The following is a 23,640-nucleotide window of genomic DNA, read 5'->3' on the forward strand; positions in this document are numbered from 1 at the left end:
TCGTATTATGATTCGTACTAGTACTATTATCATCATCCTCATTATTATTACTATTATTATGATGATGATGATGTGACGCAGTGAAACGCTACACGATTTTTTCTGTTTTATGTTTCAATGCAGCACATACTACTACTACTACTACTACTACTAAATAGTATTTTAATACCATTATTAATACTATTATGATGATGATGTGACACAATGACTAATAATAATAATAATAATAATAATAATAATATCGTCTCCGGCTTCCCCACGACCCTCACCAGGATAAGCAGTTTCGAAAATGAATGGATGGATGGATGGATGGATGGAATAATAATAATAATAATAATAATAATAATAATAATAATAATAATAATAATAATAATAATCATCATCATTATTATTAATACTATTCTTATTCTTATTCTTATCATTATGTGACGCAGTGAAACACTATACGTTTCTTTGACTTTTTTACGGTTCAAAACACTTCTCTCTCAACAGTATAGAAGACACATACCTTACACAAAACACCAGGGTTATTATCAAATGTATAAAAAGCATGAAATAACACCGCAAACACAGCAGGTCATAAAAACAGATCGTATTAACACATTATCGACAGACCGATTGATCAATTAAGAAAATGCTTACTTACGTGGATCGATAGCAAAAAAATAAAATAATAGGAAGGAAGGAAGGAAGGAAGGAAAGAAGGAGGGAGGGAGGCATAGATAGAAAAATAGATCGATAGATAAAGATAAAGCTAGATTGATAGAATATATATATAGATAGAGACAGAGAGAGAGATATTGATGTCTGTCTGTATGTCTGTCTGTATGTCTCAAAGATTCTTTTCACTCCCTAGGCAACGTCTGACAAAACACGTATTTACTATTAGAAGTCCACCCGCAAAGCCCGCCTCTCCGGGTCATGTAGCCAACCAGCTGAAAGAAAACACATTGAGTGGCGTGGGAAATCGGGGGTTGTTCCAGCGGCAATTGTAAGCAATAAATGCAGGCTGAGGCTGCCAATTTCAGTGGAATTTTAGAAAAAGCAGTCGTTCCCATTGGTTACATTTTAGTATGTCGATACAGAGCACATTCAGCCTATCTGGGCGCAAGGATGACACGCAAATTCTTGAAGCGTTCCATATTTTGGTCAGGTTCTCCGCAGCGCGCCGGTTCCCCTTGGCATCGCGGACATCTGGTGCTTGCGTCGCGGGCGGTTTGTCGCACTGCGGCAGCTCTCCCTCTCGCGCCCGTGCTCGGTGGCGTTGAGTCCTCTCGCACTCCTGCGTCGCAGCGGATCTATCGACCCCTTTCGATGCGGGCGAATTTTCCTGCCGTTTTTTCCTTTTTTTTTTTTTTTTTGGGGGGGGGGGCGTGCAGACGACCGATTGTCATTTCTCACTACTTCTTTCTTAGCAGACACCCTGGGCTCAGGGTGAAAAGGGTCACATGCATATGAGATGTTTGGGCAATGCGAGTTCTCGACTACAAATCCGAATTTCCGGGGTTTTCTCCTTGTCCTCATGCAATTTCAACGGCTTGACATTTGGGAGCTCGCCCAAAACCGACGTCAAACCATAAGCACGGCTTCCTTCGAGCCGGAATTGAACCAGCGACCTAAGGATGCCCGCTGCCTGAAACCTACAGTCCTCCGCTCTACCAACTGAGCTATCGAAGGGAAGCCTTTCACCACCTCTCCCTGGCAGTCTCAGTGGCCGTGCAAATTCAAGAAGCACCGTGGCTTGGCTCAGTGGTTTGCAACCCGTGTGCCTTGAGGACTACCCAATTGTGTCTTGAGATTTTTATCCCCTCAAAAATATTATGTCATTTCGTTAGGTCAACTTCATGAATCTTGTATCAAATCAAACTTATTCAAATTTGTGAAAATGTTACATTTATTCATCACCTGTAGAAAGCGTTTCATAACTGAAATGTTGTGTTTGCCGGACTGAACGCACACCTACACTGAGTTGCAGTGCTTTCAGTGGTACTGAAAGGCAATTGATGAAAGGGACAGATGGTGAATTCCTTTTTATCTTGCACACTGCTTGTCCTTTTTCTAAGTTGGACTGGTGAACGAAATCTATTTTATCAATATTATTCAATGTGTTTGTTCTTGCCCTTTTGGTAGGCTTATTTTTTTGATACTGTAACGGAGATGGAGAAGCAGCACCGCCCCTCTCGATTAATATGCGGCCATCTCCGTAGGGGCTGCTGGGAGATAAGAGAAAGGACTGTAAAGAGTGAATTAAGGGCCTGTTCATTGTTATGTATTGATTGTGTACTGTACCGTTGTGTACTGTTGTTGGATGTCTCCTGTTCCTCTAAGTCTCATTTGGCTTTGGTTTCCCCCCTCTTTGATGAATAATCGGGCTCTAAATAGCCCCGACGTTTCTCCTGCAGTTCTTCGTTCTTTCCCCTGCTAGCGCTGCCTTTGTGAAGGCGGATGGTGCTTGTGAGAAGTCAACAGCGTGTCCACCGAAAAGGGTGTCTGACTCCTGGTTTTGGATCCGGAAGGGTTGATAACAAACCGAAACGATTACAATATGATACTGCTTAGATTAACTGTGGATATGTATTGTGATCGTGCTCGGCTCAGGTGTGCGTTCAGTCCGAACACAAAACATTTTGGTCGCGAAACGTCTAATCAAATCGAATAAAACGGCGGGGATAGCATGTTTGTTCCGTGTGCTATTGTTTTTCAACAATTGTAATGCCCTTTGTAACGTTTAACCACTTCGTTGAATAGAGCTTGTTATAGGATATTGTGAACTCATGTTTGATCCGTGTGCTATTGTTTTTCAACAATTGTAATGCCCTTTGTAACGTTTAACCACTTCGTTGAATAGAGCTTGTTATAGGATATTGTGAACTGAACCTATTTCGCTGTGAATTTATATTTACTGCGAATAGTTTATTGTGTCTGGTCTTGGTCTGTCTGCACTAAATAAATGATTTGTATCAAGTAATTATTTAGTTTGTCTGTCTACTTTTTTACCTAACCACTAAAGGTCACTCCTTGCACTTCACACATTTGCCCTTTTAATTACTCCCTTACTGACATACTTTAACATGCAATGTGCAATGTGTGATAATAGTTTTAGCACCCTGTTGCCATTCAGGTGAGACAATACCTAGTAAATCCTTATTTTTTTTCATGTTGGTGCGCCGCGAAGGTTTTTGGTCTCAGCAAAGTGTGCGGTGGCATTACAACGCTTGGGAACCACTGGCTTGGCTTGTTGGGCATCCAGGTATGCACTGAGATTACGATCGGCACGATGATTGTCGTTCTCAGGAGAATTGTGTTTCTTTGCTGATCACGTTCTCTGTCGCTTTTTACACAGTTCTTACAAGTGGCACATTGGGGATGAGGAGCAGGGCATGCTGACACGCATAGCTGTGGACTTCTGCATGGCACGGGGCCACAGGTCATTCCAAGTATTTCAAGACGCCAGCAAATGTGTGGACACATTGTGTAGGTTGTGTTGGCCCAACCCTCACAGATTGTGCCAAGTCAAGTAGAGATGCATGTTGTCCTGTTCTAAAGTGACACGTCGTCAACAGCAAAAACATCTCTCACAGTTCCTGGCTTGACTTGCCTCTGGAAGACAACACTTGCCCAGGCTGGATATTTGCCGAAAGAAGCAAAGAGGACAGGACACCTTTCCTAGCCGCAACTGCTTATCTCATTGTCACCAGGAAGGCCGTCCAGGCTTTTCAACGCCATGGCCCTCGGTCAACATGGTCTCAAAACAGTGCCTGAACAGGGACTGGAACCCTGGACCCTCAGATTAAAAGTCTGATGCTCTACCGGCTGAGCTACCCGGGCTTCAGAGATGCGCTTCACAATGTGTTGGCTTCATGATTGTTCCATACCGATTTCTGGTCGGTTTAGAAAACTGGGCTCACGGTGAAAAGGGTCACATGCATATGAGATGTTTGGGCAATGCGAGTTCTCGACTACAAATCCGAATTTCCGGGGTTTTCTCCTTGTCCTCATGCAATTTCAACGGCTTGACATTTGGGAGCTCGCCCAAAACCGACGTCAAACCATAAGCACGGCTTCCTTCGAGCCGGAATTGAACCAGCGACCTAAGGATGCCCGCTGCCTGAAACCTACAGTCCTCCGCTCTACCAACTGAGCTATCGAAGGGAAGCCTTTCACCACCTCTCCCTGGCAGTCTCAGTGGCCGTGCAAATTCAAGAAGCACCGTGGCTTGGCTCAGTGGTTTGCAACCCGTGTGCCTTGAGGACTACCCAATTGTGTCTTGAGATTTTTATCCCCTCAAAAATATTATGTCATTTCGTTAGGTCAACTTCATGAATCTTGTATCAAATCAAACTTATTCAAATTTGTGAAAATGTTACATTTATTCATCACCTGTAGAAAGCGTTTCATAACTGAAATGTTGTGTTTGCCGGACTGAACGCACACCTACACTGAGTTGCAGTGCTTTCAGTGGTACTGAAAGGCAATTGATGAAAGGGACAGATGGTGAATTCCTTTTTATCTTGCACACTGCTTGTCCTTTTTCTAAGTTGGACTGGTGAACGAAATCTATTTTATCAATATTATTCAATGTGTTTGTTCTTGCCCTTTTGGTAGGCTTATTTTTTTGATACTGTAACGGAGATGGAGAAGCAGCACCGCCCCTCTCGATTAATATGCGGCCATCTCCGTAGGGGCTGCTGGGAGATAAGAGAAAGGACTGTAAAGAGTGAATTAAGGGCCTGTTCATTGTTATGTATTGATTGTGTACTGTACCGTTGTGTACTGTTGTTGGATGTCTCCTGTTCCTCTAAGTCTCATTTGGCTTTGGTTTCCCCCCTCTTTGATGAATAATCGGGCTCTAAATAGCCCCGACGTTTCTCCTGCAGTTCTTCGTTCTTTCCCCTGCTAGCGCTGCCTTTGTGAAGGCGGATGGTGCTTGTGAGAAGTCAACAGCGTGTCCACCGAAAAGGGTGTCTGACTCCTGGTTTTGGATCCGGAAGGGTTGATAACAAACCGAAACGATTACAATATGATACTGCTTAGATTAACTGTGGATATGTATTGTGATCGTGCTCGGCTCAGGTGTGCGTTCAGTCCGAACACAAAACATTTTGGTCGCGAAACGTCTAATCAAATCGAATAAAACGGCGGGGATAGCATGTTTGTTCCGTGTGCTATTGTTTTTCAACAATTGTAATGCCCTTTGTAACGTTTAACCACTTCGTTGAATAGAGCTTGTTATAGGATATTGTGAACTCATGTTTGATCCGTGTGCTATTGTTTTTCAACAATTGTAATGCCCTTTGTAACGTTTAACCACTTCGTTGAATAGAGCTTGTTATAGGATATTGTGAACTGAACCTATTTCGCTGTGAATTTATATTTACTGCGAATAGTTTATTGTGTCTGGTCTTGGTCTGTCTGCACTAAATAAATGATTTGTATCAAGTAATTATTTAGTTTGTCTGTCTACTTTTTTACCTAACCACTAAAGGTCACTCCTTGCACTTCACACATTTGCCCTTTTAATTACTCCCTTACTGACATACTTTAACATGCAATGTGCAATGTGTGATAATAGTTTTAGCACCCTGTTGCCATTCAGGTGAGACAATACCTAGTAAATCCTTATTTTTTTTCATGTTGGTGCGCCGCGAAGGTTTTTGGTCTCAGCAAAGTGTGCGGTGGCATTACAACGCTTGGGAACCACTGGCTTGGCTTGTTGGGCATCCAGGTATGCACTGAGATTACGATCGGCACGATGATTGTCGTTCTCAGGAGAATTGTGTTTCTTTGCTGATCACGTTCTCTGTCGCTTTTTACACAGTTCTTACAAGTGGCACATTGGGGATGAGGAGCAGGGCATGCTGACACGCATAGCTGTGGACTTCTGCATGGCACGGGGCCACAGGTCATTCCAAGTATTTCAAGACGCCAGCAAATGTGTGGACACATTGTGTAGGTTGTGTTGGCCCAACCCTCACAGATTGTGCCAAGTCAAGTAGAGATGCATGTTGTCCTGTTCTAAAGTGACACGTCGTCAACAGCAAAAACATCTCTCACAGTTCCTGGCTTGACTTGCCTCTGGAAGACAACACTTGCCCAGGCTGGATATTTGCCGAAAGAAGCAAAGAGGACAGGACACCTTTCCTAGCCGCAACTGCTTATCTCATTGTCACCAGGAAGGCCGTCCAGGCTTTTCAACGCCATGGCCCTCGGTCAACATGGTCTCAAAACAGTGCCTGAACAGGGACTGGAACCCTGGACCGTCAGATTAAAAGTCTGATGCTCTACCGGCTGAGCTACCCGGGCTTCAGAGATGCGCTTCACAATGTGTTGGCTTCATGATTGTTCCATACCGATTTCTGGTCGGTTTAGAAAACTGGGCTCACGGTGAAAAGGGTCACATGCATATGAGATGTTTGGGCAATGCGAGTTCTCGACTACAAATCCGAATTTCCGGGGTTTTCTCCTTGTCCTCATGCAATTTCAACGGCTTGACATTTGGGAGCTCGCCCAAAACCGACGTCAAACCATAAGCACGGCTTCCTTCGAGCCGGAATTGAACCAGCGACCTAAGGATGCCCGCTGCCTGAAACCTACAGTCCTCCGCTCTACCAACTGAGCTATCGAAGGGAAGCCTTTCACCACCTCTCCCTGGCAGTCTCAGTGGCCGTGCAAATTCAAGAAGCACCGTGGCTTGGCTCAGTGGTTTGCAACCCGTGTGCCTTGAGGACTACCCAATTGTGTCTTGAGATTTTTATCCCCTCAAAAATATTATGTCATTTCGTTAGGTCAACTTCATGAATCTTGTATCAAATCAAACTTATTCAAATTTGTGAAAATGTTACATTTATTCATCACCTGTAGAAAGCGTTTCATAACTGAAATGTTGTGTTTGCCGGACTGAACGCACACCTACACTGAGTTGCAGTGCTTTCAGTGGTACTGAAAGGCAATTGATGAAAGGGACAGATGGTGAATTCCTTTTTATCTTGCACACTGCTTGTCCTTTTTCTAAGTTGGACTGGTGAACGAAATCTATTTTATCAATATTATTCAATGTGTTTGTTCTTGCCCTTTTGGTAGGCTTATTTTTTTGATACTGTAACGGAGATGGAGAAGCAGCACCGCCCCTCTCGATTAATATGCGGCCATCTCCGTAGGGGCTGCTGGGAGATAAGAGAAAGGACTGTAAAGAGTGAATTAAGGGCCTGTTCATTGTTATGTATTGATTGTGTACTGTACCGTTGTGTACTGTTGTTGGATGTCTCCTGTTCCTCTAAGTCTCATTTGGCTTTGGTTTCCCCCCTCTTTGATGAATAATCGGGCTCTAAATAGCCCCGACGTTTCTCCTGCAGTTCTTCGTTCTTTCCCCTGCTAGCGCTGCCTTTGTGAAGGCGGATGGTGCTTGTGAGAAGTCAACAGCGTGTCCACCGAAAAGGGTGTCTGACTCCTGGTTTTGGATCCGGAAGGGTTGATAACAAACCGAAACGATTACAATATGATACTGCTTAGATTAACTGTGGATATGTATTGTGATCGTGCTCGGCTCAGGTGTGCGTTCAGTCCGAACACAAAACATTTTGGTCGCGAAACGTCTAATCAAATCGAATAAAACGGCGGGGATAGCATGTTTGTTCCGTGTGCTATTGTTTTTCAACAATTGTAATGCCCTTTGTAACGTTTAACCACTTCGTTGAATAGAGCTTGTTATAGGATATTGTGAACTCATGTTTGATCCGTGTGCTATTGTTTTTCAACAATTGTAATGCCCTTTGTAACGTTTAACCACTTCGTTGAATAGAGCTTGTTATAGGATATTGTGAACTGAACCTATTTCGCTGTGAATTTATATTTACTGCGAATAGTTTATTGTGTCTGGTCTTGGTCTGTCTGCACTAAATAAATGATTTGTATCAAGTAATTATTTAGTTTGTCTGTCTACTTTTTTACCTAACCACTAAAGGTCACTCCTTGCACTTCACACATTTGCCCTTTTAATTACTCCCTTACTGACATACTTTAACATGCAATGTGCAATGTGTGATAATAGTTTTAGCACCCTGTTGCCATTCAGGTGAGACAATACCTAGTAAATCCTTATTTTTTTTCATGTTGGTGCGCCGCGAAGGTTTTTGGTCTCAGCAAAGTGTGCGGTGGCATTACAACGCTTGGGAACCACTGGCTTGGCTTGTTGGGCATCCAGGTATGCACTGAGATTACGATCGGCACGATGATTGTCGTTCTCAGGAGAATTGTGTTTCTTTGCTGATCACGTTCTCTGTCGCTTTTTACACAGTTCTTACAAGTGGCACATTGGGGATGAGGAGCAGGGCATGCTGACACGCATAGCTGTGGACTTCTGCATGGCACGGGGCCACAGGTCATTCCAAGTATTTCAAGACGCCAGCAAATGTGTGGACACATTGTGTAGGTTGTGTTGGCCCAACCCTCACAGATTGTGCCAAGTCAAGTAGAGATGCATGTTGTCCTGTTCTAAAGTGACACGTCGTCAACAGCAAAAACATCTCTCACAGTTCCTGGCTTGACTTGCCTCTGGAAGACAACACTTGCCCAGGCTGGATATTTGCCGAAAGAAGCAAAGAGGACAGGACACCTTTCCTAGCCGCAACTGCTTATCTCATTGTCACCAGGAAGGCCGTCCAGGCTTTTCAACGCCATGGCCCTCGGTCAACATGGTCTCAAAACAGTGCCTGAACAGGGACTGGAACCCTGGACCGTCAGATTAAAAGTCTGATGCTCTACCGGCTGAGCTACCCGGGCTTCAGAGATGCGCTTCACAATGTGTTGGCTTCATGATTGTTCCATACCGATTTCTGGTCGGTTTAGAAAACTGGGCTCACGGTGAAAAGGGTCACATGCATATGAGATGTTTGGGCAATGCGAGTTCTCGACTACAAATCCGAATTTCCGGGGTTTTCTCCTTGTCCTCATGCAATTCCAACGGCTTGACATTTGGGAGCTCGTCCAAAACCGACGTCAAACCATAAGCACTGCTTCCTTCGAGCCGGAATTGAACCAGCGACCTAAGGATGCCCGCTGCCTGAAACCTACAGTCCTCCGCTCTACCAACTGAGCTATCGAAGGGAAGCTTTTCACCACCTTCCCCTGGCAGTCTCAGTGGCCGTGCAAATTCAAGAAGCACCGTGGCTTGGCTCAGTGGTTTTCAACCCGTGTGCCTTGAGGACTACCCAATTGTGTCTTGAGATTTTTATCCCCTCAAAAATATTATGTCATTTCGTTAGGTCAATTTCATAAATCTTGTGTCAAATCAAACTTATTCAAATTTGTGAAAATGTTACATTTATTCATCACCTGTAGAAAGCGTTTCATAACTGAAATGTTGTGTTTGCCGGACTGAACGCACACCTACACTGAGTTGCAGTGCTTTCAGTGGTACTGAAAGGCAATTGATGAAAGGGACAGATGGTGAATTCCTTTATATCTTGCACTCTGCTTGTCCTTTCTCTAAGTTGGACTGGTGAACGAAATCTATTTTATCAATATTATTCAATGTGTTTGTTCTTGCCCTTTTGGTAGGCTTATTTTTTTGATACTGTAACGGAGATGGAGAGGCTGCACCGCCCCTCTCGATTAATATGCGGCCATCTCCGTAGGGGCTGCTGGGAGATAAGAGAAAGGACTGTAAAGAGTGAATTAAGGGCCTGTTCATTGTTATGTATTGATTGTGTACTGTACCGTTGTGTACTGTTGTTGGATGTCTCCTGTTCCTCTAAGTCTCATTTGGCTTTGCTTTCCCCCCTCTTTGATGAATAATCGGGCTCTAAATAGCCCCGGCGTTTCTCCTGCAGTTCTTCGTTCTTTCCACTGCTAGCGCTGCCTTTGTGAAGGCGGATGGTGCTTGTGAGAAGTCAACAGCGTGTCCACCGAAAAGGGTGTCTGACTCCTGGTTTTGGATCCGAAAGGGTTGATAACAAACTGAAACGATTACAATATGACACTGCTTAGATTAACTGTTCATATGTATTGTGATCGTGCTCGGCTCAGGTGTGCATTCAGTCCGAACACAAAACATTTCGGTCGCGAAACGTCTAATCAAATCGAATAAAACGGCGGGGATAGCATGTTTGATCCGTGTGCTATTGTTTTTCAACAATTGTAATGCCCTTTGTAACGTTTAACCACTTCATTGAATAGAGCTTGTTATAGGATATTGTGAACTCATGTTTGATCCGTGTGCTATTGTTTTTCAACAATTGTAATGCCCTTTGTAACGTTTAACCACTTCGTTGAATAGAGCTTGTTATAGGATATTGTGAACTGAACCTATTTCGCTGTGAATTTATATTTACTGCGAATAGTTTATTGTGTCTGGTCTTGGTCTGTCTGCACTAAATAAATGATTTGTATCAAGTAATTATTTAGTTTGTCTGTCTACTTTTTTACCTAACCACTAAAGGTCACTCCTTGCACTTCACACATTTGCCCTTTTAATTACTCCCTTACTGACATACTTTAACATGCAATGTGCAATGTGTGATAATAGTTTTAGCACCCTGTTGCCATTCAGGTGAGACAATACCTAGTAAATCCTTATTTTTTTTCATGTTGGTGCGCCGCGAAGGTTTTTGGTCTCAGCAAAGTGTGCGGTGGCATTACAACGCTTGGGAACCACTGGCTTGGCTTGTTGGGCATCCAGGTATGCACTGAGATTACGATCGGCACGATGATTGTCGTTCTCAGGAGAATTGTGTTTCTTTGCTGATCACGTTCTCTGTCGCTTTTTACACAGTTCTTACAAGTGGCACATTGGGGATGAGGAGCAGGGCATGCTGACACGCATAGCTGTGGACTTCTGCATGGCACGGGGCCACAGGTCATTCCAAGTATTTCAAGACGCCAGCAAATGTGTGGACACATTGTGTAGGTTGTGTTGGCCCAACCCTCACAGATTGTGCCAAGTCAAGTAGAGATGCATGTTGTCCTGTTCTAAAGTGACACGTCGTCAACAGCAAAAACATCTCTCACAGTTCCTGGCTTGACTTGCCTCTGGAAGACAACACTTGCCCAGGCTGGATATTTGCCGAAAGAAGCAAAGAGGACAGGACACCTTTCCTAGCCGCAACTGCATATCTCATTGTCACCAGGAAGGCCGTCCAGGCTTTTCAACGCCATGGCCCTCGGTCAACATGGTCTCAAAACAGTGCCTGAACAGGGACTGGAACCCTGGACCCTCAGATTAAAAGTCTGATGCTCTACCGGCTGAGCTACCCGGGCTTCAGAGATGCGCTTCACAATGTGTTGGCTTCATGATTGTTCCATACCGATTTCTGGTCGGTTTAGAAAACTGGGCTCACGGTGAAAAGGGTCACATGCATATGAGATGTTTGGGCAATGCGAGTTCTCGACTACAAATCCGAATTTCCGGGGTTTTCTCCTTGTCCTCATGCAATTCCAACGGCTTGACATTTGGGAGCTCGTCCAAAACCGACGTCAAACCATAAGCACTGCTTCCTTCGAGCCGGAATTGAACCAGCGACCTAAGGATGCCCGCTGCCTGAAACCTACAGTCCTCCGCTCTACCAACTGAGCTATCGAAGGGAAGCCTTTCACCACCTTCCCCTGGCAGTCTCAGTGGCCGTGCAAATTCAAGAAGCACCGTGGCTTGGCTCAGTGGTTTTCAACCCGTGTGCCTTGAGGACTACCCAATTGTGTCTTGAGATTTTTATCCCCTCAAAAATATTATGTCATTTCGTTAGGTCAACTTCATAAATCTTGTGTCAAATCAAACTTATTCAAATTTGTGAAAATGTTACATTTATTCATCACCTGTAGAAAGCGTTTCATAACTGAAATGTTGTGTTTGCCGGACTGAACGCACACCTACACTGAGTTGCAGTGCTTTCAGTGGTACTGAAAGGCAATTGATGAAAGGGACAGATGGTGAATTCCTTTATATCTTGCACTCTGCTTGTCCTTTCTCTAAGTTGGACTGGTGAACGAAATCTATTTTATCAATATTATTCAATGTGTTTGTTCTTGCCCTTTTGGTAGGCTTATTTTTTTGATACTGTAACGGAGATGGAGAGGCTGCACCGCCCCTCTCGATTAATATGCGGCCATCTCCGTAGGGGCTGCTGGGAGATAAGAGAAAGGACTGTAAAGAGTGAATTAAGGGCCTGTTCATTGTTATGTATTGATTGTGTACTGTACCGTTGTGTACTGTTGTTGGATGTCTCCTGTTCCTCTAAGTCTCATTTGGCTTTGCTTTCCCCCCTCTTTGATGAATAATCGGGCTCTAAATAGCCCCGGCGTTTCTCCTGCAGTTCTTCGTTCTTTCCACTGCTAGCGCTGCCTTTGTGAAGGCGGATGGTGCTTGTGAGAAGTCAACAGCGTGTCCACCGAAAAGGGTGTCTGACTCCTGGTTTTGGATCCGAAAGGGTTGATAACAAACTGAAACGATTACAATATGACACTGCTTAGATTAACTGTTCATATGTATTGTGATCGTGCTCGGCTCAGGTGTGCATTCAGTCCGAACACAAAACATTTCGGTCGCGAAACGTCTAATCAAATCGAATAAAACGGCGGGGATAGCATGTTTGATCCGTGTGCTATTGTTTTTCAACAATTGTAATGCCCTTTGTAACGTTTAACCACTTCATTGAATAGAGCTTGTTATAGGATATTGTGAACTCATGTTTGATCCGTGTGCTATTGTTTTTCAACAATTGTAATGCCCTTTGTAACGTTTAACCACTTCGTTGAATAGAGCTTGTTATAGGATATTGTGAACTGAACCTATTTCGCTGTGAATTTATATTTACTGCGAATAGTTTATTGTGTCTGGTCTTGATCTGTCTGCACTAAATAAATGATTTGTATCAAGTAATTATTTAGTTTGTCTGTCTACTTTTTTACCTAACCACTAAAGGTCACTCCTTGCATTTCACACATTTGCCCTTTTAATTACTCCCTTACTGACAAACTTTAACATGCAATGTGCAATGTGTGATAATAGTTTTAGCACCCTTTGCCATTCAGGTGAGACAATACCTAGTAAATCCTTATTTTTTTTCATGTTGGTGCACCGCAAAGGTTTTTGGTCTCAGCAAAGTGTGCGGTGGCATTACAATGCTTGGGAACCACTGGCTTGGCTTGTTTGGCATCCAGGTATGCACTGAGATTACGATCGGCACGATGATTGTCGTTCTCAGGAGAATTGTGTTTCTTTGCTGATCACGTTCTCTGTCGCTTTTTACACAGTTCTTACAAGTGGCACATTGGGGATGAGGAGCAGGGCATGCTGACACGCATAGCTGTGGACTTCTGCATGGCATGGGGCCACAGGTCATTAGGGTTAGGGTTAGGGTTAGGGTTAGGTTTAAAAAAATAGGTTATTGAGGTTGTCAGGTGAATCAAACCTTTGGTTCCTCTGACATCCTCAAGTGCACTGGCACTCACAGGTGTTGAGGCTATTGTTGTGTCCTTAAAAGATGCATCCGAAAGTATTCGTTCTATAGTCTGTTTTGTTAAGGTAATTCAGTGGGATGAGATGTGGTGTAATTGAATGATGTGAAGTTTGTATGTACAAGAATACGTCTTAAAAGTAAGGGGAATGTATGGAATTGGGATTAAAATTTAATTATAGAGTCTGGAAGTCTATTACCTAGGTTTTTAAGGGAGTCTGGGTTTTGTTTTGGGGGGGAAATAAGTTATGGGGAATAAATTTAAGGCTAAGTTGTGAAATTGATTTATGGGGATAGGATTGAGGGTTACATTTGAATAATGGTTAGGTTTAGGGATTGGGTTTAGAGGTTGGTTTGAGTGCCTAGTTAAATTGTGGGCTAATTATATTTTAGGGTTAGGGTTAGGGTTAGGGGTTAGAGGTTAGGGTTAGGGTTAGGGTTAGGATCACGGACCACTGTCAATCAGGTGCTTGCCTTGCCGTCCATCCATCTATCTATCTATCTATCTATGACTCTTGATATCTAACTCTCTTGCTTGCTATCGCTCCCCCAATGGTCAGTAGCATAGTAGCATAACAGCAGATCACGGACCACTGTCAATCAGATGCTTGCCTTGCCATCCATCCATCCATTCATCTATCTATGACTCTCGATATCTAACTCTCTTGCTTGCTATCGCTCCCCCAATGGTCAGTAGCATTGTAGCATAACAGCTGATCACGGACCACTGTCAATCAGATGCTTGCCTTGCCGTCCATCCATCCATCTATCTATCTATCTATCTATCTATGACTCTCGATATCTAACTCTCTTGCTTGCTATCGCTCCCCCAATGGTCAGTAGCATAACAGCAGATCACGGACCACTGTCAATCAGATGCTTGCCTTGCCGTCCATCCATCCATCCATCTATCTATCTATGACTCTTGATATCTAACTCTCTTGCTTGCTATCGCTCCCCCAATGGTCAGTAGCATAGTAGCATAACAGCAGATCACGGACCACTGTCAATCAGATGCTTGCCTTGCCGTCCATCCATCCATCTATCTATCTATCTATCTATGACTCTCGATATCTAACTCTCTTGCTTGCTATCGCTCCCCCAATGGTCAGTAGCATAGTAGCATAACAGCAGATCAAGAACCACTGTCAATCAGATGCTTGCCTTGCCGTCCATCCATCCATCTATCTATCTATCTATGACTCTCGATATCTAACTCTCTTGCTTGCTATCGCTTCCCCAATGGTCAGTAGCATTGTAGCATAACAGCAGATCATGGACCACTGTCAATCAGATGCTTGCCTTGCCGTCCATCCATCTATCTATCTATGTATCTATGTCTCTCGATATCTAACTCTCTTGCTTGCTATCGCTCCCCCAATGGTCAGTAGCATAGTAGCATAACAGCAGATCACGGACCACTGTCAATCAGATGCTTGCCTTGCCGTCCATCCATCTATCTATCTATCTATTTATGACTCTTGATATCTAACTCTCTTGCTTGCTATCGCTCCCCCAATGGTCAGTAGCATAGTAGCATAACAGCAGATCACGGACCACTGTCAATCAGATGCTTGCCTTGCCATCCATCCATCTATCTATCTATCTATCTATCTATGACTCTTGATATCTAACTCTCTTGCTTGCTATCGCTCCCCCAATGGTCACGTATGTTGCATTCAACGACAAAGAAAATCGTGTGCTGGAAATGATTTTTGGCAACTGTGAAGGAACTGCACGACTGCAGCAACCACAACACCTCTGTCTGTCTCTGTGGCGCAATCGGTCAGCGCGTTCGGCTGTTAACTGAAAGGATGGTGGTTCGAAACCACCCAGGGATGGCCCACTTTTCCCCCCGCCCCTTGTTATTGTTTCTACTTCTGGCGGTCAGCTTGCCAGACTGCGTCTACAATAACCTTAAGCTGCTTGCTGCGGACGGCAATCTTGCAAAAATGTATTGAGCGTTTAGAAACTTCCTTTCCATTGCCTAGGCCAACATAAACCATGGCACTGCTGGAAGTCGAACCCAGGGTTTCCTGTTTACAAGACAGGCGCTTTGACCAACTAAGCCACGGTGCCAGGACTCTCCCATTCCCCAGTGCCTACACTCAGGTGTAAGGAACAAAACAAAACAAAACAAAACAAAACAAAACAAAACAAAACAAAACAAAACAAAATCTGGATGCAGGCTGCAACAAAGGAAGCACACAGAGGTGAAAACGTAAGGTTGACGGGAGCAACAAGCTCCCTGTTGCGACTGTCCAGGGGCGGCAATGGGAATTGGATGTTGGCCGTTAGGTGCGCGTAGCGCGTGTCCTTTGGGTTCTGGTTCTTCTTTACAAACCGGCGTCTGTCCAGTTGGCTTTCCGGTTCATTACGTCCTCTGATGGCTTTACGATAAGCCTATCTTGCTAAAACTGATGGTCGACAAAGTGGAAGCACAAGCTTCGCAAGGAGCACAGAAAGCCCGCCTAAGGCAACACTGGGATTTGAACCCAGGACCTCCTGTTTACTAGACAGGCGCTTTAACCAACTAAGCCTCGGCGCCAAATCTGCAGCTGCTGCTGCTGATAGTAGCATAACAGCAGATCACGGACCGCTGTCAATCAGGTGCTTGCCTTGCCGTCCATCCATCCATCCATCTATCTATCTATCTATGACTCTCGATATCTAACTCTCTTGCTTGCTATCGCTCCCCCTATGGTCAATAGCATTGTAGCATAACAGCAGATCACGGACCACTGTCAATCAGATGCTTGCCTAGCCGTCCATCCATCCATCTATCTATCTATCTATCTATGACTCTCGATATCTAACTCTCTTGCTTGCTATCGCTCCCCCAATGGTCAGTAGCATAGTAGCATAACAGCAGATCACGGACCACTGTCAATCAGATGCTTGCCTTGCCGTCCATCCATCCATCCATCTATCTATCTATCTATCAATGACTCTCGATATCTAACTCTCTTGCTTGCTATCGCTCCCCCAATGGTCAGTAGCATAGTAGCATAACAGCAGATCACGGACCACTGTCAATCAGATGCTTGCCTTGCCGTCCATCCATCCATCCATCTATCTATCTATCTATCAATGACTCTCGATATCTAACTCTCTTGCTTGCTATCGCTCCCCCAATGGTCAGTAGCATAGTAGCATAACAGCAGATCACGGACCACTGTCAATCAGATGCTTGCCTTGCCGTCCATACATCTATCTATCTATCTATCTATGACTCTTGATATCTAACTCTCTTGCTTGCTATCGCTCCCCCAATGGTCAGTAGCATAGTAGCATAACAGCAGATCACGGACCACTGTCAATCAGATGCTTGCCTTGCCCTCCATCCATCCACCTACTAGCTATCTATCTATGACTCTTGATATCTAACTCTCTTGCTTGCTATTGCTCTCCCAATGGTCACGTATGTTGCATTCAACGACAAAGAAAATTGTGTGCTGGAAATGATTTCTGGCAACTGTGAAGGAACTGCACGACTGCAGCAACCACAACACCTCTGTCTCTCTCTGTGGCGCAATCGTGTTTGGCTGTTAACCGAAAGGATGGTGGTTCGAATCCACCCAGGGACGGCCCACTTTTCCCCCCGCCCCTTGTTATTGTTTCTACTTCTGGCGGTCAGCTTGCCAGACTGCGGCTACAGTAACCTTAAGCTGCTTGCTGCGGACGGCCATCTTGCAAAAATTTATTGAGCGTTTAGAAACTTCCTTTCCATTGCCTAGGCCACCATAAACCAAGGCACTGCTGGGCGTCGAACCCTGGGTTTCCTGTTTACAAGGCAAGCACTTTGACCAACTAAGCCACGGTGCCAGGACTCTCCCATTCTCCAGTACCTACACCCAGGCGTAAGAAACAAAACAACTGCTTGAGGCAGACCCTCACCTGATCACCACATGTGGTTACACTTTAAGAAGGGGTGAGTTTAAGGTCATCGGTAACATCACAAAGGTTGGCAGCATTTTACATGAATATGTAAAGTAAAAAACACACACTACATGTAAATAAGCCATACTACTTGTTTAGTGTATGTAAGCTCGTTCTGTAATCATACATCATCCATACTAGTATTTAATAATTGAATTAACTATACACAACCTACTTGGTTAATTCACTCTTGTTACCGTGTAATTACAGTGCAAGTAAATTGTAATAATTGTAGCGTTGTATATTGGGCCACATTTTACATGTAACTATATATTTCATATTTGTCCAATTAATGTACATTTGTCTTTGTTTTTTTTAGCTGGTACCAAAACATTGGTCTCTGGAACTAAAAGGTCGGAAATTGGAAGAACTATTAATGACAAATGAATGACCGCTGATACAAGTAAATAGTGTTTCCTCAAATCTAAAGTGAGACCTTTTTGAATGAATCTGTAATACATGCCCTATACACTCACCTAAAGGATTATTAGGAACACCTGTTCAATTTCTCATTAATGCAATTATCTAACCAACCAATCACATGGCAGTTGCTTCAATGCATTTAGGGGTGTGGTCCTGGTCAAGACAATCTCCTGAACTCCAAACTGAATGTCTGAATGGGAAAGAAAGGTGATTTGAGCAATTTTGAGCGTGGCATGGTTGTTGGTGCCAGACGGGCTGGTCTGAGTATTTCACAATCTGCTCAGTTACTGGGATTTTCGCGCACAACCATTTCTAGGGTTTACAAAGAATGGTGTGAAAAGGGAAAAACATCCAGTATGCGGCAGTCCTGTGGGCGAAAATGCCTTGTTGATGCTAGAGGTCAGAGGAGAATGGGCCGACTGATTCAAGCTGATAGAAGAGCAACTTTGACTGAAATAACCACTCGTTACAACCGAGGTATGCAGCAAAGCATTTGTGAAGCCACAACACGTACAACCTTGAGGCGGATGGGCTACAACAGCAGAAGACCCCACCGGGTACCACTCATCTCCACTACAAATAGGAAAAAGAGGCTACAATTTGCACAAGCCTGGTCTGATGAGTCTCGATTTCTGTTGAGACAGTCAGAAAGTAGAGTCAGAATTTGGCGTAAACAGAATGAGAACATGGATCCATCATGCCTTGTTACCACTGTGCAGGCTGGTGGTGGTGGTGTAATGGTGTGGGGGATGTTTTCTTGGCACACTTTATGCCCCTTATTGCCAATTGGGCATCGTTTAAATACCACGGCCTACCTGAGCATTGTTTCTGACCATGTCCATCCCTTTATGACCACCATGTACCCATCCTCTGATGGCTACTTCCAGCAGGATAATGCACCATGTCACAAAGGTCGAATCATTTCAAATTGGTTTCTTGAACATGACAATGAGTTCACTGTACTAAACTGGACCCCACAGTTACCAGATCTCAGCCCAATAGAGCATCTTTGGGATGTGGTGGAACGGGAGCTTTGTGCCCTGGATGTGCATCCCACAAATCTCCATCAATTGCAAGATGCTATCCTATCAATATGGGCCAACATTTCTAAAGAATGCTTTCAGCACCTTGTTGAATCAATGCCACGTAGAATTAAGGCAGTTCTGAAGGCAAAAGGGGGTCAAACACCAAGTGAGTACCAAGTGAAATCTATTAAAGTATTGAAGTATCCCAATGTTATAAGTTACACTTCATGTATACATGTGTTTGGAAGTTTATCCAAATATATTCTACCAGTATATTTAGAATGCAACATTTTTGCAGTCTAATATATTCACAGTATACAATACATGCAATATGAGATTGTTGTGTATTTAGCAGTATACTAAATGTATATTATAAGGAGACATATATGTATGCATTTTTATATATTTAGTATAAAATACATGTGTAGATGTTACAGTATATTTGCATATAATTATATATATTAAAAACAAGTTTACATATAATTCTGAATATACTTAAGTTATATTAAGCAATATTTGTATTGTATAATATAGTGTATTTGACCATATTTATGTATCAAGTGACATACTAAAACTGCAATTGATATTTAAAAGTATATTTTCACCATATATTATAAAATGGTATGCACATTTATAAAACATATTAATACATTAAAATACATTTCATATTTCAGAATAATATATATTTTTAAATATTTTATTTTTGTAAGGGTATCTTCCATAAATGCAGTTTTACCAAACAAAGGAAAACCAGGAAAGGTTGGTGGAGGAGATTACGCAGTTTTGGCAGCCCATTCTGAAACCCACTGCAGAATATATTCTGGCAGGAGGTCTGATTAAAATACTGGAAAATCTTCAATCAAAGTCAAGAAATGTGTCAAAAGGCTTCCAGTTTCCTTTCCTGCCATGAGAAGTATGCTGATTTCAGAACCTCTATGAAGTAGATTCCTTATTTTTAAAAAATAAGTAATGGTTATTTTTTTCACTGTTTCCTCAATATATTAATAATAAACTGTTTTATTTTTTTCTGCAAAATAAGTAAAGTTTACTTATTTATTTCTGGAGAAATAAGTAATAGTTACTCATTCCTTATTTCTGTTTCCCTGTTTTTTCACAAAATAAGTAATGGTTATTTCAATAATCCCTGTTTACAAATGTAAGGACTTATAGGACAACAGCATTACATACAGATAGATAACATACATTAGTTATTATGCTAACAAGTGTCCATTATAAACAATCTATTAACAAATTATTGATTATGTTATTGTTATATGATTATTACAAATTATACATATATTAGACATTTTTATTTAAACATTTTTGCTATACTATGTAGTTTGCATGTTCTCCCCGTGTCCACGTGGGTTTCCTCCCACCGTCCAAAGACATGTGGGTTAGGTTAATTGGCTTCTCTAAATTGCCCTGTATGTGGGTGTGTCTGCGTGTGTGTGTGTGTGTGTGTGTGTTGCCCAGCGATGGACTGGGGTCCCGTCCTGGGTGTATTCCTGCCTTGTGCCCTTTGCCTGCCGGGATCAGTGCTCGGCGACCTTCGCCAGGATAACTGGTTTCAAAAATGGATGGATAATAGCAGTAATTAACTGGCATGGCAGTTAATGATAATAGATTGATATCGGTGTGCGAATGTCATGTTATTATACCCTTTATTAAATATGTTATTAAATACCTTAAAACATATTATAGCAAAAAAGTTTAAAAATGTCTAATATATTTATAATTTGTAAAATTAATCATATAATAATAACATAACATGTTAATAGATTGTTTATAATGGACACTTAAATAAAAATACACTAAAATAAAGCATTACCATTATTCTTAATACATGGATACAAGATAATCAACAACATGGGAGGGCTTGAGAATCTGCTATGGCTTTGTGCAAGGAAATTTGGCACTGAATAAATGTTGGCTACGGCAAACATGCGCTGCTGTACAGGCTGACAGAGACACTGTGATGCATTTCTTCAATGAGTGATGCTTACTTAATCTTTATTTCCATTTCCCAGTTTAAGGACACTTATCTCTACAGCATTACTTCAGTAGTTCACGCAGCCCCCTATAGAAGTCAGCGGAAGATGTAGTGATTGAAGTAATGGAGGTATCTTGGCCTGTACACACTTGGCAGAGGGAACGACAGCCTGGCCATGGAACACCTACCCCCAGCTCCATCTTGAGATTAGCGATTGTTCTCTTGATTGTTGACATTGACACAGATACGCCTACCTCCTGGAGGGTATTCTTGATCTGGCCAACTGTTGTGAAGGGGTTTTCCTCACCAGGGAAAATATTCTGTCATCCACCACAGTTGTTTTCCGTGGTGTTCCTGGCCTTTTGGTGTTCCTGCGCTCACCAGTACGTTCTTATTAGTGGATTTGGCCCCACCTAATGTTTTTGCTCTCTGATTGGTTTGTTTTGATATCTAAGGTAAAACACCCCAAGAACAAGCAGGATCTAAAGACAGCTGTAGTGCAGGCCTGGCATAGCATCACCAGGGAAGAAACCCAGCATCTGGTGATGTCTATGGGTTCCAGACTTCAGGCAGTCATTGACTGCAAAGGATTTGCAACTGATAGGGAGACATTTTACTCCCTCAATAAACAGGCGGACAAGGAATACTCAGGACCCGATTTAACTGAAATAATACCAAAATAGTTTATTCAGCTACAACTAAGTGCTCTGGAGATGGTCAGTCAGCAAGACACATCTAAGGTTTTTCTAAAGAACATGCTATCATATACAAGATGCCTCCCTTTGGTTGCTGGGCAACTGGATGACGTCAATGATGTACCCCAAACTTGATCACAGACTTCTCCTTTGTCTTCTGTTTTCTCTATAGCCTTGGATGAAAATGTTTTTCTAAAAATCAGCTACACAGAACTACTGCACCTGTCCTCTGCGGAGCAATACACAAAGCTTAAATTCATACATGGGTTACACAATCTTACTGCAACAATGGTGCAAATATATTTGGCATTCGGACAGGCCACTGTCCCGCATCACAACCAAGTATTGAAACTCACAATTTAATTAATGATTATGTTAGTTTGTCCAAATACTTTTGAGCCCCTAAAATTGGGGGGACCACATAAAAATTGGTTTAATTCCTACACCATTCACCCGATTTGGATGTAACTACCCTCCAATTAAAGATGAAAGTCTACACTTAAAGCACATCTTGATTGTTTCCTTTCCAATCCATTGTGATGGTGTACAGAGCCAAATTGACAATTGGGTCTGTCCAAATATTTATGGACCGGACTGTATACCTGTAACGAAGGACTGCCATGGCGGGGAACCCAGGTGCGGAGTGAGAGGTGGTCAGAAACAGGCTGTGGTCAATGCCGGCAAACCGTAATATCCAGGGAAATCCACAAGTCCTGGTCGATAAGACAAGCAGGGGGTCAATGATCAGGCAAACAGGCTGGTAGGGAGAATACGGGAATTGGTGGAGGAACACGTGGAGGTTGTAAACAATCAATAACAAAAGGATACAAGACTTAGCAGTGAATTAAAGTCACAGAGGGGTTTATATGTGTAGCAGAGAGGAGCAGAGGACGGTGAAGGAGAGTGTTGGTACAATGGGAGTTCGAGGATGATAGAACAAGTGCACATGGTGCCGAGGAATGTTAAGTGGCTGATTGCTGGGGAATGTGAGGGTTTAGAATTCCGGTGATGCTGACCTCTGCAGGGGAGCTTGTGAATTGCGGGATGTGTGGGATACAACAGTGACAATACCACTTGTTATTGTGTGTTTGAGTTTACTTGCATGGATTGTCTATTCATGTCAATATTAAAATTCCAAAGCATAACATTTATTCACAACATGCTTTAGTGTTAAATGTTTGATATGGCAGCGCATATAAAGGTGTATACAGCTCTGGAAAAAATTAAGAGACCAGTGCACAATTATCAGTTTCTCTGGTTTTACTATTTATAGGTATATGTTTTGGTAAAATGAACATTTTTGTTTTATTCTATAAACTGCTGAAAACATTTTTCCCAAATTCCAAATAAAAATATTGTCATTTAGAGCATGTATTTGCAGAAATTTACAACTGGACAAAATTACAAAAAAGATGCAGTGTTGTCAGACCTCAAATAATGCAAAGAAAATAAGTTCATATTAATTTTTTAAAAACATAATACTAATGTTTTAACTTACAAAGAGTTCAGAAATTAATATTTGGTGATTTTCAATCACAGCATTCATGCGTCTTGGCATGCTCTCCACCAGTCTTTCACATCGCTGTTGGGTGACTTTATGCCACTCCTGGCGCACAAATTCAAGCAACTCGGCTTTGATTGATGCGTCCTTCACAAAGACAAATCTGCATCTCTTCCTGCTTGTCTGCTATCTCTGCCTGGATGCACTCACACCACCTCAAGCTCAACCTCTCCAAATCTTTTTTACATTCCGTTAATTCCTTTAGAAATCAGGATAAATTGGGTAAAACCAGAAAAGCATCTAATTAATTCTCATTCAGGAGTCAACATAAAAAACAGAAAAGAAACAGAAAACCATCCTGAGGTTCTGTGACACCGAAGAAGGTTTCCTACTGTTCACAGAGAAAGGGGAGCAATTGCTTGCCCCAGTGGAGGACCTTCTACGGCAGATGGGATTGAAGACTGTGGAGGAGATCGAACAGCTTCTCCCTGTAGTAGCAGACATAACTATCCAAAGTAAAAAAAAAATGCAATCAATCTATTGCAATTAGCAATGAGGAGTAGCATTTAGTGCTATTGTTTGGCTCCAAACCAGAAGCCTATTGGATGATGTGTTATTT

At 42.7% G+C, this 23,640-nt stretch overlaps 12 non-coding genes across 12 annotated transcripts; 1 reads left to right on the forward strand and 11 right to left on the reverse strand.

The window, feature by feature from the left end:
• Positions 1-1,588: 1,588 nt before the first annotated feature.
• Positions 1,589-1,677, reverse strand: trnay-gua (transfer RNA tyrosine (anticodon GUA)). Its single transcript is given in 2 exon segments — positions 1,589-1,624; positions 1,641-1,677. It is a non-coding gene; the product is annotated as a tRNA-Tyr (tRNA).
• A 2,078-nt stretch (positions 1,678-3,755) lies between these two features.
• Positions 3,756-3,828, reverse strand: trnak-uuu (transfer RNA lysine (anticodon UUU)). Its single transcript has one exon. It is a non-coding gene; the product is annotated as a tRNA-Lys (tRNA).
• Positions 3,829-4,063: 235 nt separating this feature from the next.
• On the reverse strand, positions 4,064-4,152 carry trnay-gua (transfer RNA tyrosine (anticodon GUA)). The gene is given in 2 exon segments: positions 4,064-4,099; positions 4,116-4,152. It is a non-coding gene; the product is annotated as a tRNA-Tyr (tRNA).
• Positions 4,153-6,230: 2,078 nt separating this feature from the next.
• trnak-uuu (transfer RNA lysine (anticodon UUU)) lies at positions 6,231-6,303 on the reverse strand. The gene has a single exon. It is a non-coding gene; the product is annotated as a tRNA-Lys (tRNA).
• Positions 6,304-6,538: 235 nt separating this feature from the next.
• On the reverse strand, positions 6,539-6,627 carry trnay-gua (transfer RNA tyrosine (anticodon GUA)). Its single transcript is given in 2 exon segments — positions 6,539-6,574; positions 6,591-6,627. It is a non-coding gene; the product is annotated as a tRNA-Tyr (tRNA).
• Positions 6,628-8,705: 2,078 nt separating this feature from the next.
• On the reverse strand, positions 8,706-8,778 carry trnak-uuu (transfer RNA lysine (anticodon UUU)). The gene has a single exon. It is a non-coding gene; the product is annotated as a tRNA-Lys (tRNA).
• A 235-nt stretch (positions 8,779-9,013) lies between these two features.
• trnay-gua (transfer RNA tyrosine (anticodon GUA)) lies at positions 9,014-9,102 on the reverse strand. The gene is given in 2 exon segments: positions 9,014-9,049; positions 9,066-9,102. It is a non-coding gene; the product is annotated as a tRNA-Tyr (tRNA).
• Positions 9,103-11,180: 2,078 nt separating this feature from the next.
• trnak-uuu (transfer RNA lysine (anticodon UUU)) lies at positions 11,181-11,253 on the reverse strand. Its single transcript has one exon. It is a non-coding gene; the product is annotated as a tRNA-Lys (tRNA).
• A 235-nt stretch (positions 11,254-11,488) lies between these two features.
• Positions 11,489-11,577, reverse strand: trnay-gua (transfer RNA tyrosine (anticodon GUA)). The gene is given in 2 exon segments: positions 11,489-11,524; positions 11,541-11,577. It is a non-coding gene; the product is annotated as a tRNA-Tyr (tRNA).
• Positions 11,578-15,212: 3,635 nt separating this feature from the next.
• trnan-guu (transfer RNA asparagine (anticodon GUU)) lies at positions 15,213-15,286 on the forward strand. Its single transcript has one exon. It is a non-coding gene; the product is annotated as a tRNA-Asn (tRNA).
• Positions 15,287-15,450: 164 nt separating this feature from the next.
• Positions 15,451-15,524, reverse strand: trnat-ugu (transfer RNA threonine (anticodon UGU)). The gene has a single exon. It is a non-coding gene; the product is annotated as a tRNA-Thr (tRNA).
• A 395-nt stretch (positions 15,525-15,919) lies between these two features.
• trnat-agu (transfer RNA threonine (anticodon AGU)) lies at positions 15,920-15,993 on the reverse strand. The gene has a single exon. It is a non-coding gene; the product is annotated as a tRNA-Thr (tRNA).
• Between the last annotated feature and the right edge of the window lie 7,647 nt (positions 15,994-23,640).

The sequence above is a fragment of the Amia ocellicauda genome, chromosome 2, assembly GCF_036373705.1.
Source record: "Amia ocellicauda isolate fAmiCal2 chromosome 2, fAmiCal2.hap1, whole genome shotgun sequence".
Lineage (NCBI taxonomy): Eukaryota > Metazoa > Chordata > Actinopteri > Amiiformes > Amiidae > Amia > Amia ocellicauda.